At 37.5% G+C, this 15,709-nt stretch overlaps 1 protein-coding gene across 3 annotated transcripts in view; it reads left to right on the top strand.

Annotated features, from left to right (window-relative positions):
* PTPRD (protein tyrosine phosphatase receptor type D) overlaps window positions 1-15,709 on the top strand; it is a 2,145,247-nt gene that overhangs the window by 597,366 nt on the left and 1,532,172 nt on the right. For all 3 annotated transcript variants that reach the window (XM_082611189.1, XM_082611192.1, XM_082611191.1), the window contains one exon: window positions 9,718-9,815. The gene's annotated coding sequence lies outside the window, so the exon portion shown is untranslated. The remainder of the gene's footprint in view (window positions 1-9,717; window positions 9,816-15,709) is intronic.

Here is a 15,709-nt window from a genome sequence, read left to right on the forward strand (position 1 = left end):
TTTCTCTTGTTGCAGAGCACGGACTCTAGGCATGTGGGCTTCAGTAGTTGTGGTGTGTGGGCTCAGTAGTTGTGGCTTGTGGGCTCTAGAGTGCAGGCTTGGTAGTTGTGGTGCATGGGCTTAGTTGCTCCGCATCATGTGGGATCTTCCCGGACCAGGGCTCAAATCTGTGTCCCCCGCATTGGCAGGCGGATTCTTAACCACTGTGCCACCAGGGAAGCCCCAGCTTTTAATTCATTGTGCTGTATATTCCTTACCCTTCCTAAATTTGAGGAGGCATCTTTTGACAATTCCGGAAAACTTTGAGGCCATTATATTTTTAAATATTTCCTTTCTCAATATTTCACTTCTTTCATATTAAGACACCTGTTAAACATCGTTGCATCTTTTTATTCAGCTGTTTAGATCCCTTTGTCTTCCTTTCAAACTTGCTCTGTCTGAATTACTTTACTGACTTAGATTACCTTCTACTGTTACTTCAGAGTTATCTAAGGTGCTTTTCATTGGATTAAAAATTTTTATTAAAAGTTTTATTTACAGAAAAATCGAAGATACGCTCCACAGCATTTCCCCATTAACATCGTAAATAGCGTGACACATTGTTATGATTTAATAAACCATTATTACATTATTAACTAAACTTTATATTGTATTTTAATTGTCTTAGTTTTTACCTGATGTCCTTTTTCTGTTCCAGGGTCCTATCCAGGATACCCCATTGCATTAGTTGTCATGTCTCTTAAGGGAGGAATTGCTTGTGGTGGGTCCTGAGACTTTGTTTTTGATCTTGAAAGTTATGAGTACTGGTTAGAATATTTGTACAATGCCCTTCTATTAACATTTGTGTATTTCCCTCAAGATGAGACCTGGGTAGTTGGTGACTAAGTGAAAGATCCCAGAGGTAACTTGCTATTTTCATCACCTCCTATCAAGGGAATATACTATCAAAATGATTTATGGTCATTGTTGTTGGCCTACACAAACTGATACTGTGTTGGTTGGGTTTCTGACTGTAAAGTTAGTCTCCCCTGCACCCCTCTCCTTTTCATCCTATTCAGAAGCAAGTCACCAGGCATAGCTCCTTAAGGGCAGATTATCTACATAAAGTATTTGAAATTCTGCTGCTTGGGATGTTTGTCACTTCTCCCCCACTTATTCTTTTATCAATATGGATATTTATTTCATATCTTGGGATGTAATTTAATACTACTTTATTGCTCAAATTATTAGAACTTTGGCCATTGGGTGTGCTTTCAGTTGCTCTAGGGCTCCTTTGACATACCTCCACCAGTGAGGGTTTTGGTCTTGTTTTGTTTTGAGTATATTCTGACTTCCTGCCACTACAAGGTGTTCTGGGCTCATTTTGCATATTTCCTGCCACAGACTTAGAATCAGATTCTTCAAGGAGGCCTAATTTGTTGTACTGGCTACCATTTCTTTCAGGTCCTCTGCTGACACAGCAAAAAAAATATATGTGCTTATACTAATTCAGGTGCATGTACCTATCTATAAATAACTCTGTAAATACTTATATCTGTCTCTGTATTAAACCCAAGTTCATACTCATGCCTCCAACTTTATTACCTCATAGATCATTCTAGCTGCTTCTCCCCACTTCAAAAATGGGGAGCCTGGCTCCTACCATCTGTCATCCATTTACTTTGTTGTTCCATTCCAGTATACATGTGTAGTAGTGTTAGAATTATTACACCTACCCCTGTGAGTAACAACTTTATCAACTAAAGTACAGTGCTTTTATGCAGTTCCTTTTGCTTTAATATTGCAGACTTCACTCATTCACAGTTACTTAGATTAGCACCTTTCTTTGTCATTCCCTTCAACAGATTCTCTTCTGTCAGCATTGCTTCTGAGATACCCTCCCCCACATCCTTAAATATTTTGTGATTTGTATGCATTAAGTTTCACTCCTAGTGCTATAAAGTTCTATGGGTTTTGGCAAATGTGTATTGTCTTGTATCCACCATTATGGTACCATACAGAATAACTTTATTCTTCTAAAGATGACCTGCACTTTATTTATTCATCCCTCTGCCCTACCCCAAGCCCCTGGAAACTACTGACTATTTATAGTTTTGCTTTTCCAGAGTAATACTTAATTGGAATTAAATCAAGTCACCTTTTCATACTGGCTGCTTTCATTTAGCCATTTAAAATGTACTTAATGTTCCTTCATATCTTTCTGTCTTAATCGTATCTTTTAATTTGAGTAAACTAGTACATGTATACAATGGGTTGTTTGTTCATTTACCTATTGAAAGACACCTTGGTTGCTTCCAGTTTGGGGCAATTATGAATAAAGTTGTTATTAACATTTGCAGGCAGGTTTTTGTGTAAACATTAGTTTTCAAGTCAATTGGGTAAATAACTAGGAGCATGAAAGCTGAATTATATGGTAAAACTGTATGGCCTCTCCCATTGCGGAGCACAGGCTCCGGACGCACAGGCTCAGCGGCCATGGCTCACGGGCCCAGCCGCTCCGTGGCATGTGGGATCTTCCCGGACCAGGGAACGAACCTGTGTCCCCTGCATCGGCAGGCGGACTCTCAACCACTGCACCACCAGGGAAGCCCCTGTATGACTTTTTAAGAGCCTGCCAAGCTGTCGCCTATAGTGGCTGTACCAGTTTGCATTCCCAGCTATTGCTCTGCATTTTAACTAGCACTTGATTTTTTTGCTGCTGTTGTTTGTTTGTTTGTTTTAGCCACTCTAGAAGATGTATTGTGGCTAATAGGTGTATTGTCTTAATTTTTATTTATTTAATGCAAACGACATCACATGTCTTTTTTTTTTCCCATCTGCATATCTTTTTTGTTTTGTTAATTTTGGGAGTATAGTTGATTTACCATGTTGTATTAGTTTCAGGTGTACAGCAAAGTGAATCAGTTATACATATATCCACTCTTTTTTAGATTATTTTCCTATATAGGTCATTACAGAGTATTGAGTAGAGTTCCCTGTGCTACACAGTAGGTCCTTATTAGTTATCTATTTTATATATTGTAGTGTGTATATGTCACTCCCAATCTCCCAATTTATCCCTTTCCCCCCTGGTAACCATAAGTTCGTTTTCTTCTTTGAAGTGTTCAGATACCTGTTTTGTGTTTTTTTTGTTTTGTTTTGTTTTTTGCGGTATGCGGCCCTCTCACTGTTGTGGCCTCTCCCATTGCGGAACACAGGCTCCGGATGCACAGGCTCAGCGGCCATGGCTCACGGGCCCAGCCGCTCCGCAGCATGTGGGATCTTCCCGGACCGGGGCACGAACCCGTGTCTCCTGCATCGGCAGGCGGACTCTCAACCACTGCACCACCAGGGAAGCCCCAGATACCTGTTTTTTAATTGGGTGGTTTTCTTACCACTGAGTTTTAAGAGTTCTTTGTACATTTGATAAAAGTTATTTGTCAGATAAGTGTTTTGTTAATTTTCCCGAGCTGTGGCTTCTTTGATTCTCTCAGTGGTGTCTTTTAGAGGAGTCTTTTAGTCCCAATATTTTTTTTTCCCTTTGGCAATCATGCTTTTGGTGTTGTATCTAAAAAATCACTGCTAAATTCAAGGTCAGGTAGGTTTTCTGTGTTGTATAAGTTTTATAGAATTGTTTAGTATTTAGGTCTGATCCAATTTGAGTCAGGTATAGTGAAAGAAGTAAGATCTGTGTCTAGATTTTATATATATATATATATATATTTATCATGGGTGTCCAGTTTTTCCAGCATAACTTGTTTAAAAGCTATCCTTTCTTGACTCAGTTGTCATTGTACCTTCACCAGATATCCGTTAATAATATTCATGTGGATCTGTTTCTGGGCTGTCTATTCTGTTCCATTAATCTACGTGTCTTCTTTCACCAATACCATGCTATCTTGATTACTGTAGCTTTTTATGAAGTCTTGAAGTTGGGTTGTTTCAGTGTTCCATCTTTGTTCTCATTATTGTGTTTTCTATTCTAGATCTTTTTATCTTTGTATATAAATTTTAGAATTTGTTAATATATTTAAAAAAAACTTTACTGGGATTTGACTGAGCTTCCATTACATCTATGGATCAAGTTGGGAAGACCTGATATATTAACAAGTGAGTCTTCTAATTCATGAACATGGAATATCTCTCCATTTATTTAGATCTTCATTGATTTTTTTCAATAGAATTTTAAAGTTTTCCACATAGAGATACCATACATATTCTGTTAAATTTATAAACACTTTATTTTTTAGTTTATAAGTGGTACTTAGTTTTCAATTTCAAATTCCTAATCACTAGTGCTTATAGAAAAGCAATTGCATTTTGCATGTTAACCTTATATTCTGTGACCTTACTATAATTACTTATTCTAGGAGTTTTTGTTTCAGTTCTTTGGGATTTCCTACAGAGACAATCATGTCATCTGTCAACAAAAGTTGTATTTGCTCCTTCTAGATCTGTGTACCTTTCTTTCCTTTATTTCACTTGGAAGTCCTTCCATTAAGATATTGAGTAGTAGTGGTGAGAGGGGACATCCTTCACTTGTTCCCTATCTTAGGGGAAAGGTATCCAGTTTCTCACCATTAAGTGTGTTACCTGTAGCATTTTTTGGGTAGTTATCCTTTATCAAGTTAAGGAACTTTTCCTCAGTTCCTAATTTGCTGTAAGCTTTTATCATGAATGGGTACTGAGTTTTGTCATAGGATTTTTCTGCATCAGTTGATAGCAGTTTTTCTTTTACCTATTGATCTGGTGGATTACATTTGATGTTCTTAGAACATTGGGTTTACCTGTATACCTGGAATAAATCTTACTTGGTCATGGTGTATAATTCTTTGTATACATTGAATTTTCTTTGATAATATTTTGAGAATTTTTACATGTTGTTGAACAGAGACATTGGCCACTAGTTTTCCTTTCTTGAAATGTCTATCTGGTTGTCGTATTTTATGGCCTCCTAGGAAGAGGTAGGAAGTATTCTGTTGGTTTCTCTGAGTTTTAATTTCAGTAATCATACTTTGTTTTCAGATGTCCAATTTGAATATGTTTGTAAATTTACCTGATTACTTTTTCTCATTTGTTTGCACATTTGCACAACTTTAATACTTAAATAATATAGTCTGTGTCTATACAGATTCTTTAGAAGCTTGCATCAACATGCATATTGTAGTTTGGGGTTGTGCACTGTTTGACAGAGCTTTATTTGTGGGAGTTTTTTATGATTGGATTTATGAGGTATCTTTAAACAGAGGCATGTTCTTTGTCTATGCCGAGATTCCCATGGATGATAACAGTTCTGTATCACTTTGTTTTTAATTTGTGAGGTCCTTCAATTAAGGCTAATACAAACAAGTCTTGTATTAATCCCCCCGCTGCCGCCCAGTTGGTAAGAATAATTTTTTCTCAAAAATTTCGTTTTCAACAAAATATATAGCTGTTGATGGGCTTCAGCTTAATACGATGTTCTCAAACTTTCCACCTAACCCGAGCTTAAGCCTTTCTCATCTATTTTGACTCTTAACTGGTTCAAGAAAGTGGCAGTTTAACTTTTCAGCACCAGTGGTTGGTTATTACATACCCAATTTTCTTTAAACTTTCACCTAGCATATATTTAAACTTGATATTTACTATAACTCATTCTCTCATGGCTGTGTGGAGGAAATTTGGTTTAGTCTCTTCATCGCTAGAAAGTAAAATCTCTTTTTGCTTTATGCCTTTTCATTTACTAATACATTGATATGTCTGTTACTGTGTAACTGGTTCCTTAAGGATAATTGCCATGTCTGATTCACCTCACTATTTCCCACACTAATTACCTTTGTGGAAAATGGATACTTCAAGAACACAAGATTAAATATATGGCAACATTCTAAATCATTATACAACTTATATTCTGTTTTAGGTCTGATCTTTGTAAATATTGGCTTCTTCCTACATGAAACATAGTCAACTAGCTTTTAAAAATCATGTGCACATATTAAAAGTAATCATACTCCTGAATCCAAGTAGTGCTTGAGAGTTTTAAGCTTTCATGTTCATATACAAATTCTAATCATCTGACCCACAATCTCAGTACTCAATCTCCATAATACTTCTGCCTCAGACATTTTCATAAATTTTGTCTATTTTTAAGTTTGACTTTAGTCAGGGTTGAGATAAGCTTCCCCTCAGTATCATTTATATTTTCTCCTTCCCCCAGAAAGGCCAAAGAATAAGATTACAAATAAGTTGGAAAGTGAAATATCTCTCTGAGTTATTTAATAAAGAACAGAAGATCATACATTATACTGAACAATTTTGGAACATAAAGACTAGAATTAAGTGCATTTAATATACTATAAAAGATTAAAAGGAAACAAAAATAACAGGTAGTTTGAAGGTCATATTTGTTTGGAAATATACTATCTTAAGGTTTTATTCTAATTTTAATATTACAATTTAAAATGTCTTGGCTCTCCCTGGAAGAGTACTTTGATGCTGTTTCAGGAACATGTAGTTACACTCAATCCTGGAAAATCTTCGTCCTTTGAGAGTAACATTAATTTCTTAATGGTCCAGAATAGTCAGAGTTAAGTGTTGTGGCTAAGGTTGGTGATAGAGATGAGAAGCAAAATTTGGGTACCAAACTGATGCATAACAAAACTAGAAGGATAAAATTATTTTGTGATTCATAAAATTAAAAATAACCGCATACATTAGAATTTTAATACTTAGAGAATCTGCCTTAAATACATATATATTCTTCATTGTTTTATATTCCTTTGGGTACTCCTAGGACGATACCCCACGCCAAATTTGGCTGCTTCGTACTCACTCATCTACTCCCTCATTCACTCATTATTTTTCAGTTAGATGTTTCCCTTTCAGTTCTTACACTGTAGATTTTTCACCCCCTTGGCTGAAAGCTTAAGAGGACCTGACCACTTGTGCTTTCTATGCCTAATTTGTGATGGGAAGAAGTTGCTTCTCTGTCCTCTGTTCCATTGCTTTGATGAAATGCAAGCTTTTTCTGCATTTAGTTTGATCCTGTATTTTTTTTTAAATGAGAGGCCTTTACCTTTTTCATCTATAATTACTTATAAAATTAAATGAGAGTTTACTTTTAACAGAGGTTTAATATTAAGACTGAACTTATCTTACCCTAGAATCTCATTCTAAACAAGATATAAGTCTATAATATTGTAATAATATTTGTAATATTTCCCAGCTAATCAAAATAGCTCTTATACGAGAAATCTTATTATCATTACATATATAGTTACTTGTATTGATTGCTCTATTAATGTTGATGTACACAAATATTTCTGAAAGACAAACAGAAACTACTATGGGTAAAATGAACTGTTTGTGGTGGGAGGAGAGATAACTACTTAGCAGGCATCATTTGAATTTTTTATGTGCATGTTGTAGTGTTTTACTCAAAAGGAAAGTAATCCATGAATGTGAACTAGTTACTAACTCAGTGGCCTCATAAATAATAGATTTTCTGTTTCTGCCTATTATTTGATATTCTTGTTTTAAACCAGGAACAAAATTGTTTCTTGCTATCTTAGATATTTTAGAAATTGTGTTCTTATGAGCAGTATTGATATATTCAAAATGTTAGAAAAACATTTTTAAAGCTAGTATTTTAAAAATTGTTAATTTAGTAGTAAAATGTGAAAATTATATGACCCTCTAAGTAGAAGGCTTTTTTAGGACTGTTCATTGAATAATGATTTCCAATCTAGGGTCTTAAGTACCTAGAGTCCTTCAAGGTAGTACCTGGATGGAAAAGTACAGCTAAAAGACACAACTAAGAAATCTTGCATTTATACACACGGCAGCTCGAAGGCTGACTGGAATGTTGAGTGTGTGCACACCAAGTTTTTCAAGGCATTCTATGTCTAAGGGTATATACATGTCAATAAAACTATGGCAGGAAGTGAGAAGTATGTAGTATGGGCATGAGATAAAGCATTTCCAGGTGGCATCTACAAAAAGAACTGTTTACAATATGCACAAAACTGTTCACTTCAGCAATGATTGCAGTATGCAGGAATGAGGTGCTTTCATTGAGAGTAAGTAACATAAACTGAAATCATAGGCAGTTAAAATATCACATTCTGCATGGTATCTCATCACTGTATCAGGGTTCTCCAGAGAAAGAGCCAGTGGGTGGGTGTGTGTCTGTGTGTACAGAGATTTACTTTGCAGAATTCACTTATACAATTAGGGAGTCTAAAAGCTGCAGTTCCAATGTGAAGGCCATCAGGAGGACACCTAGTGAAGAGCCGACGTTGCAGTTTGAGGCTTGGAAACCCATCTGCTGGCAAAGTTCCCTCTTGCTGAGGGAGTGTCAGTCCTTTGTCCTATTCAGGCCTTCAGTGAATTGGATGAGGCCTACCGACATTATGAAGAACAATCTTCTTTACTCAAAGTCCACTAATATCAGTGTTAATCTCATCCAAAAACACTCTTGTAGAAATACACAAAATGTTTGACCACATACCTAGGCAGCATGGCCCAGCCAAGTTGACACACACAATTAACCATCTCAATCATGACCTTTAAAAAAAAAAAATTCATGAACAAAACAGATGAATGGGAATATAATGTGAATCACCACCTTCGCGTTCTTCAGGTCTTTGGTACCACTAATTTCTGTAATTCTAAGATTCGTTACTGCATGTGATTTACTGTCTTGGCTAAAACTGTAAGGGACCTTCTCAGGGGCTTCCACTCTCTGCTTGCTGCCATAATGTTCCTTAACCCACAGCTTTGGGAACCAATGTGGGAGTGCTGCTAGTTAAGTCTGTCACTCCTGTGAATGCATTTATGAAATTCCCATGTTTAGTTCTCAGGGAAATAATTGCTAGATGGATCTGCAGAGATATCAGAAACATTGTATGATGGACTTGGAATAAACGAAATTTATGCCCTGGGTTTCATAAGCCCTCACTCTAATATGATAGTGTTTCAAGTATTTTATTTCCAGTGTTAGATCTTAATTCAAACAGCCTGAATTCTGTGTATTCTCTTTTTCCCAGTAAACGTTTAGTCTGGCAAATAGCCCTGGAACTCTTTGGGGAATATATGTATATACATTTTAAGAATATGTATGTACAGTGGTGTTGCAGAGAACCTCAGCAGGAGCCAGGCTTCCATTCAGTCAGTGGACTCACAAGTCTGTGAACTGACTTGGTTCTAGAAAATGGGCGAGGGACAGCAATTTTCCACTGCAGTGACTTGTGTCAGGTTTCTGCTCACAGGTTTTTTTTCCATTTTTATAATTAAACAACACCCTAGTCAGTTCCATATAAATCCTGTCACAAGGAGCACCATGGTCTACTAGTCGTTGCCAAAAATGCCTGTGGAGCAAGGTACCATGATAGCCAATGTAGTGTTGCTAAGCAGATAGTATTTTACTTCGACTTTGCTTCTGATGTTTACCCGGCTTCTGTATTGCAGTCCCATTATCCTCCTTGATACCCCGGAACCCACTAAACTCCCATCTTCCACCTGTACCACAGAATGTAGCCACATTTTGAGCTTTTCCTTGTTACTCTTTCCCTTTTCACCAATGTACTGTTTCACTGCTTTAATAGCTCTGGGTCCTCTGGGCTCCCCAAGGGACACAAATGAAGTGGTGAGGTCTCTAACCTAATAAGTCTGTTCTAACTTTCCTATCATCCCAAACCTATGAACTTCATTAATGCCTTACCAAAAACCATCCTAACACCTCTACTTCATTTGCTGCAGGCCATGATGGTGTGCAAGTTTCAAGGAATTGTCCCAACACACACATTTGGGCCAGGTGTTCCTGCCTGAACATTGAATTCACATGATGCGTAGGTTCGGTGAGTCAAATTCTCCGCTTATCCAGCTGTATGTTGCGTCCCCCTCGACTCTGGACTAATGAACTGAGCGGACTCCCACAGGTTTAACCTTGTCTCCTGCTCTAGTATATGAGCTAGGTACTGCAGTCCTTGGGTGTACAGACTATTTTCTCCCAAAGCAGAGATTGCACTTCTCCATTCAGATTGTGCTGAGACCTCACCCTTGTGATTAGCCTGAAGGCAAGGAGGGGTTCTAGCCTGGGATCTTGAGGAGAATAACATTATCTTTTGAAATATCTAATTTTAAGTAATATCTTTATACTTGCCCAGGCAAGGGGAGTTGTGACTTTTCTCAATGACCAAGGGCACTGCTTTTACTGACCCAGAGGATTCAGAGGAATTCAGGAGTTCAAAATTGGCAGGCTCATCCACTCAAAAGTCCCCGTATAGGACTTCCTTTCCCACACTGTTTAAGGGCCATGACTTTGTTACAGGTCTCTCCACACTTGGTTTCCTGTGCAGTTCTTCCACCTTTGCAATTAAATCTTAGGTCTGATTTTTCAGAGCCGTCTGCCTTTCAACTCAAGGAGATGAGAATATCTTCAAAATCTTTAGTAGAGGACCTTGGGCTTCTGTGGCTTGATTTGCGTTAGAGTTGGATATCCTGAGCCTGTTGCTTTTATCTGAATGACAGCTTCTAATTCATTTAACAGAAGCCAGATCTCTCCACAATTATCATTGTCCCTGTACTATTAGAGGGCTACAAATAGCTAGTATTTCACCTTTATCCTACATTTGATCCTAATTAACCACAGGTAAAAAAAAAAAAAAAAAAAAAGCCTTAGTGCTTGCAATGTGTTTGCATGTCATGGATTATCCCCACCCTAAATACAACCAGAAATGGCATCTCTTAATTTCAGACCAATGAGTAATCCAGCCCCAGATCCTTCTTCAGAGTCTGTCCAGTGTCCTGCATGTTTCCCACTGTCTTTAACCCAATTTGTCCAGAAGTCAGAACAAATAATTGTGTCCTACTAGTGTTATGAGGGACACTCCCAGGTAAGAAAAATAAAGGACAAATGAAATGAGGAAAGGAAATAGGGGAAGAGAATTTTTAAAACCTACATATCCTGTAGGAAGCCCTGGTGTGGAGAATGCTGAGCTTTAGTTTCAATCTTAAAAACCTTTTAAAATGTTTAGAAATACCTACTACTTCCCTTAAAGTATAAAGAATCGGGAACTCAAACATTCATTAATGAAAACATTTTGTAATTGAAGATTTTACAAAGATCCTAGAGGGGAAAATGAAATATATCAGAAAATCATTGATGCTATCTTTTTGCCCTTCTGTTTCAACTTTATCTGACTTATAATTTTTCTAAACATCTTGTTTTCTTGTATTGGTTACCCTTCACCCTACCACAGGAATTTTTTTTTTTTTTTTTTTTTTTGTGGAAAGGGGAGTGTATCTACCTACACCTTGTTTTTTTAAAATTTATTTTTATTTATTTTTTTATGGCTGTGTTGGGTCTTCGTTTCTGTGCGAGGGCTTTCTCTAGTTGTGGCAAGCGGGGGCCACTCTTCATCGCGGTGCGCGGGCCTCTCACCATCGTGGCCTCTCTTGTTGCGGAGCACAGGCTCCAGACGCGCAGGCTCAGTAATTGTGGCTCACGGGCCCAATTGCTCTGCGGCATGTGGGATCTTCCCAGACCAGGGCTCGAACCCGTGTCCCCTGCATTGGCAGGCAGATTCTCAACCACTGCGCCACCAGGGAAGTCCCCGAAGGAATCTTATACCCACCATCCTGCCATTATATCAGTTACAGTGCACTTTAATATTATTATTTTTCTCACTGCACTTGAATATTCTTTTATTTATACAGTGTAACTGTACTACTAGATGTTTTAATTTCATTTCAAATAGCTTTTATACTTTGACTGTCATCTTGTTTTTTGCAGTTACCCTTTCATTATCATAAAATCTCTTAAATCCTCTCTTCCTTTGCTCCTACTCAGAGCATGTCCTACAAGGCACTTTCAATTTTGGTGGGAGTGTTAGGCTGATAATATTGTCCTCTCTCTTTTGTAACAATGGTTCTGAGTCACTGCCATTGGATTACAGAAATTTCTTGGGCACACTTTAAAATGTTTGACTAAGTACTGCATATTTATCCTTAAAATGATACCTTTGTAAGAAATAGATGTAGCAGAGTATTGGGTCATCAGGTAAACAAATGAATCTCTAAAGAGAAACTGGAAGTGCATGGCTATTTGACTTTTAACTTATCTCTAAATTTTGCTTTTTCTTGCCTTTAACTTTGACATTTTTCATGTTTTCTTCAGCCATTTTATCACTAAGCACTCAAAATAACTTACTGTTTTCCAGGCATGTATTAGATCCTGGAGATGGAGTGGGTTGAGGGCAGATAGGAGGAGAAAAGAGTGGCAGCAATAAGGGATACATATCTCTTCTTGAAATATTCTTATTTCACGAGGAAGGACAGCCCTGTTTAAAAACAAAACAAAACAGTGATAATTGTGCTGATAGAAAATGACAGTGCAGTTCCTAAGTACAGTAAAGGGAACAGCTACCTGTACTTTGAGGGGAATAGTCTCATCTTCATAAAGTTGACTTTGAAATAGGGTCTTGAGCAATGAGGACCACAAAAGGCAAACAACTGATAGATCCTAGGATCATCAACAGACATCTTGGTGACTCTTCATGCTATGAATTTTCATTTTTGCCTTCTCTCTGTTCCCTTAATAAAGTCAAGAGGAAAAAAAGTGATACTTTGAAAGGAGGATATTCCTTCAACAAGGAAACTATAGCTTCCTTCCAGACTAATGAAGTTCCTGAATAGTCATCTTCCTCTATTGCCACCTTTCTTGATTTGTTCTATGTAGAGATAGAGTTATTCACTCTCAGGGATGGCCAATTTAATAAAATAAACTTGATAGGCACATTACTCAGATCTTTATGTGCAAAAAATATTTGCCTAGTTTCACAATGTTATGTGAAGAAAAGGTCTCTTTTTGGAAGATAAGTTTAGTCTTGAGAAACAAGAATCAGGATGAAAATCTAACTTGGCCTTTCACTGCTTACATGCCACAGTTTTAATTTTATTGTCATCCTGAGAGCCCATGTTAAATATAACTAGCAAAGGACTTTGACACCTAAGTTTAATATACTGTTCCAAGGTGCATTGCTGAAAGCTAAATGAGGAATTGGTATAATCAAACTGCTCACCATATTGAATAAGCTTCTTCTATATGTAGAAATACACGATAAAGGGAAATAACTCTTTAGCTCAACCAAGTAATTTTTTTTTATAAAAGATGATTTTTTTGTGGTATTTTAAACTCTTGGGCTAATCTCCTTTTATATTTTCAGACATTTTCTGGTTTTCATAAGCAAATAGAACTCTGCATGGCTTCCAAAATCAGGATTTTCATGCATATAATCATTATTCATTCTATCATTTACATTATAAAAAAGATAATGAGTCAGCACATATTCATAGTTTTGCTTCACAGAACATGTTGCTTCAATTAAAACATTTTATGTTATGGGGGACTCGTATGAGTTTTTACTTCTACTTTTATTGTGCAAATATCCTTGTTTCCAGGCATGAATTGGGAAAAACAACATGGGTAGCTTTAGAGCTTAGATGTCTGTCAAGGCATTAAGGGATTTATGTGAGAAACTTTTCAGCCTTTGCGCTGACCAAATTGTACTCCAGGAAGCTAAAATCTATGGGGGTGCAGTGTATTTCCCTTCTGTAGTAAGAGTATGCATCAGGAAGAGCCAGGTGAAAGGTCAAAGCAAGCCTCAGGAGTGCATCTCTTTGGGAGTTGATAAGCAGCTATTGAACCCTGCACTTTTTCTGTAAGTTTATTTTTGCAGCTAGTTTGAAGAGTGAATTTTTCTTAAAAAAATTAATTCCACACAATTTAATTGACGTCCTACACGCCACTCAGTAATGTAGATCTTTTCAGCCATACACTGACTTCGTACATCCCTCAGTTCTACTTGCCAAGTTGTAATACATCTAATTGTCCATGCATTCATCTCTTTCATTCATTAAATAAGCATGTGTTGAGCACTGCCCGCCTAGTTTGCTGTTTTGCCGGGTGCTATTATCAAAATGAGTAAGGACTTCTTTGAAATTGCCTACAGCCTAGTGAGGAAGATGAGCACATAGTCAAATTATTGTAGAAATAAGGTACAAAATGGTGATTTTTGCTTGTGTGGCAAATCTTCTAAGTACTTTTCTAGAAGCAATATTCAGCCTGTGAAGGGGAAACATGGGAGAGAGGGTAAGGATCCAAAAGGCTTCTCAGGCTTCAATACGTAGTAGTTCTATTGTCATTCAGTTTATATTGTTTTTAAATTAAACTAATATTTCTTGTCTAGTTATTTACATTAAAAAAAAATTCAGACATAAAGGTTGTTGGTTTGTGTGTTATCCTTTTATTACTGGCTTTCAACTTATTTCCATTGTATTGAGGGAACATAATTTGTAGGGTTTCTATGTCTTGACTTACTAAGGCTTGCTTTTTGAGGTAAATCTGGTCTGCATTAACTTGTACATTAAAATAGTATACATGCTCTTCAATATCTCCCCTCTGGACTTGTCTTTATTCCTCACTATTGTAGCATCCTCCTCACCATTTCACTAAGACTCATTTTATCATGGTTACCCATGATCTCTACACTGTAAATAAAATGACAACCCCCAGTCTTCATCTCACATGACTTATCAGCTAGAGTTGACACAGTTGAACATTCTCTGCTATTTTAACCAGTTTCCACTCAGCTTCTGGAACACCACTCTCTAACTTCCCTGCATACCTCACTAGCCACTTCATTCTTTGCTGGTTTCTCTTCACTCTTTGAATCTCTAATAAAAGTTGAAGTACCCAAGGCTTCAGTCCTTGGACCTCTTTCTTTCCAAACCATACTCACTCCTTATCTCAGGGCTTTTTAGTAACATCTGTGTTCTACTTACTTAGAAATCTACATTTCTAGGTACTCCCCCCACCACCCCACCAATCTCAGGTATGTTTACCTAGCTCTCGATTTGACATCTTCGTTTAGATGCCTAATGGGCATTTGGAAATTACCAATTTTACAATGGATCCCTTTAATTTCCTCTAAGCCTTGCTTCAAGTAGATGCCAACATTGTTTTCCCTATTGTGCTTAGATCTGAAACCATGGGGTTGTTCAACATGTGATATTAGATGAAGCACCTTTTGGCAAATCCCATCTTTTCTATCTTCAGATACATCCATATTCTAACCATTCCTTGCCACCTCTACTGTTTCTTGCTCTAGTTCAAGCCACGTTCATCTCTTTTCTAGATTGCTGCAGTAGTCTTGCTTCCCTGCTTCTGACTTTATTCCCTTTCATTCTCTTCTCAAAATCCAGCCAGAGACATCCTGTTTGGTTTCTACTCAGAGTCCTCCAATGATTTGCCATCTCATTTGGAGATGTATCTCTAATGCCTGTGATAACCTACTCAGTTTTAGATAATGTCTCTTCATTACTCTCTGACTTCCTCTTCTCCTCTTCTGTCTCAATCTGTTCCTAACAAATTGGATCTTGTGCTGTTTTTTATTTGTTTTGTTTTTATTTTTGGCTGCGCTCGTTGCTGCATGTGGGCTTTCTCTAGTTGCGGCAAGCAAGGGCTACGTTGCGGTGCACGGGCTTCTCATTGCGGTGGCTTCTCTTGTTGAGGAGCACGGGCTCTAAGCATACGGACTTCAGTAGTTGTGGCTCACGGGCTCTGGAGCCTCAGGCTCAGTAGTTGTGGCGCATGGACTTAGTTGCTCCACGGCATGTGGGATCTCCCCAAACCAGGGATCAAACTGGTGTCCCCTCCACTGTCAGGCAGATTCTTAACCACTGTGCCACC

This window comes from Mesoplodon mirus, assembly GCF_964341445.2.
Source record: "Mesoplodon mirus genome assembly, chromosome: 1".
NCBI lineage: Eukaryota > Metazoa > Chordata > Mammalia > Artiodactyla > Ziphiidae > Mesoplodon > Mesoplodon mirus.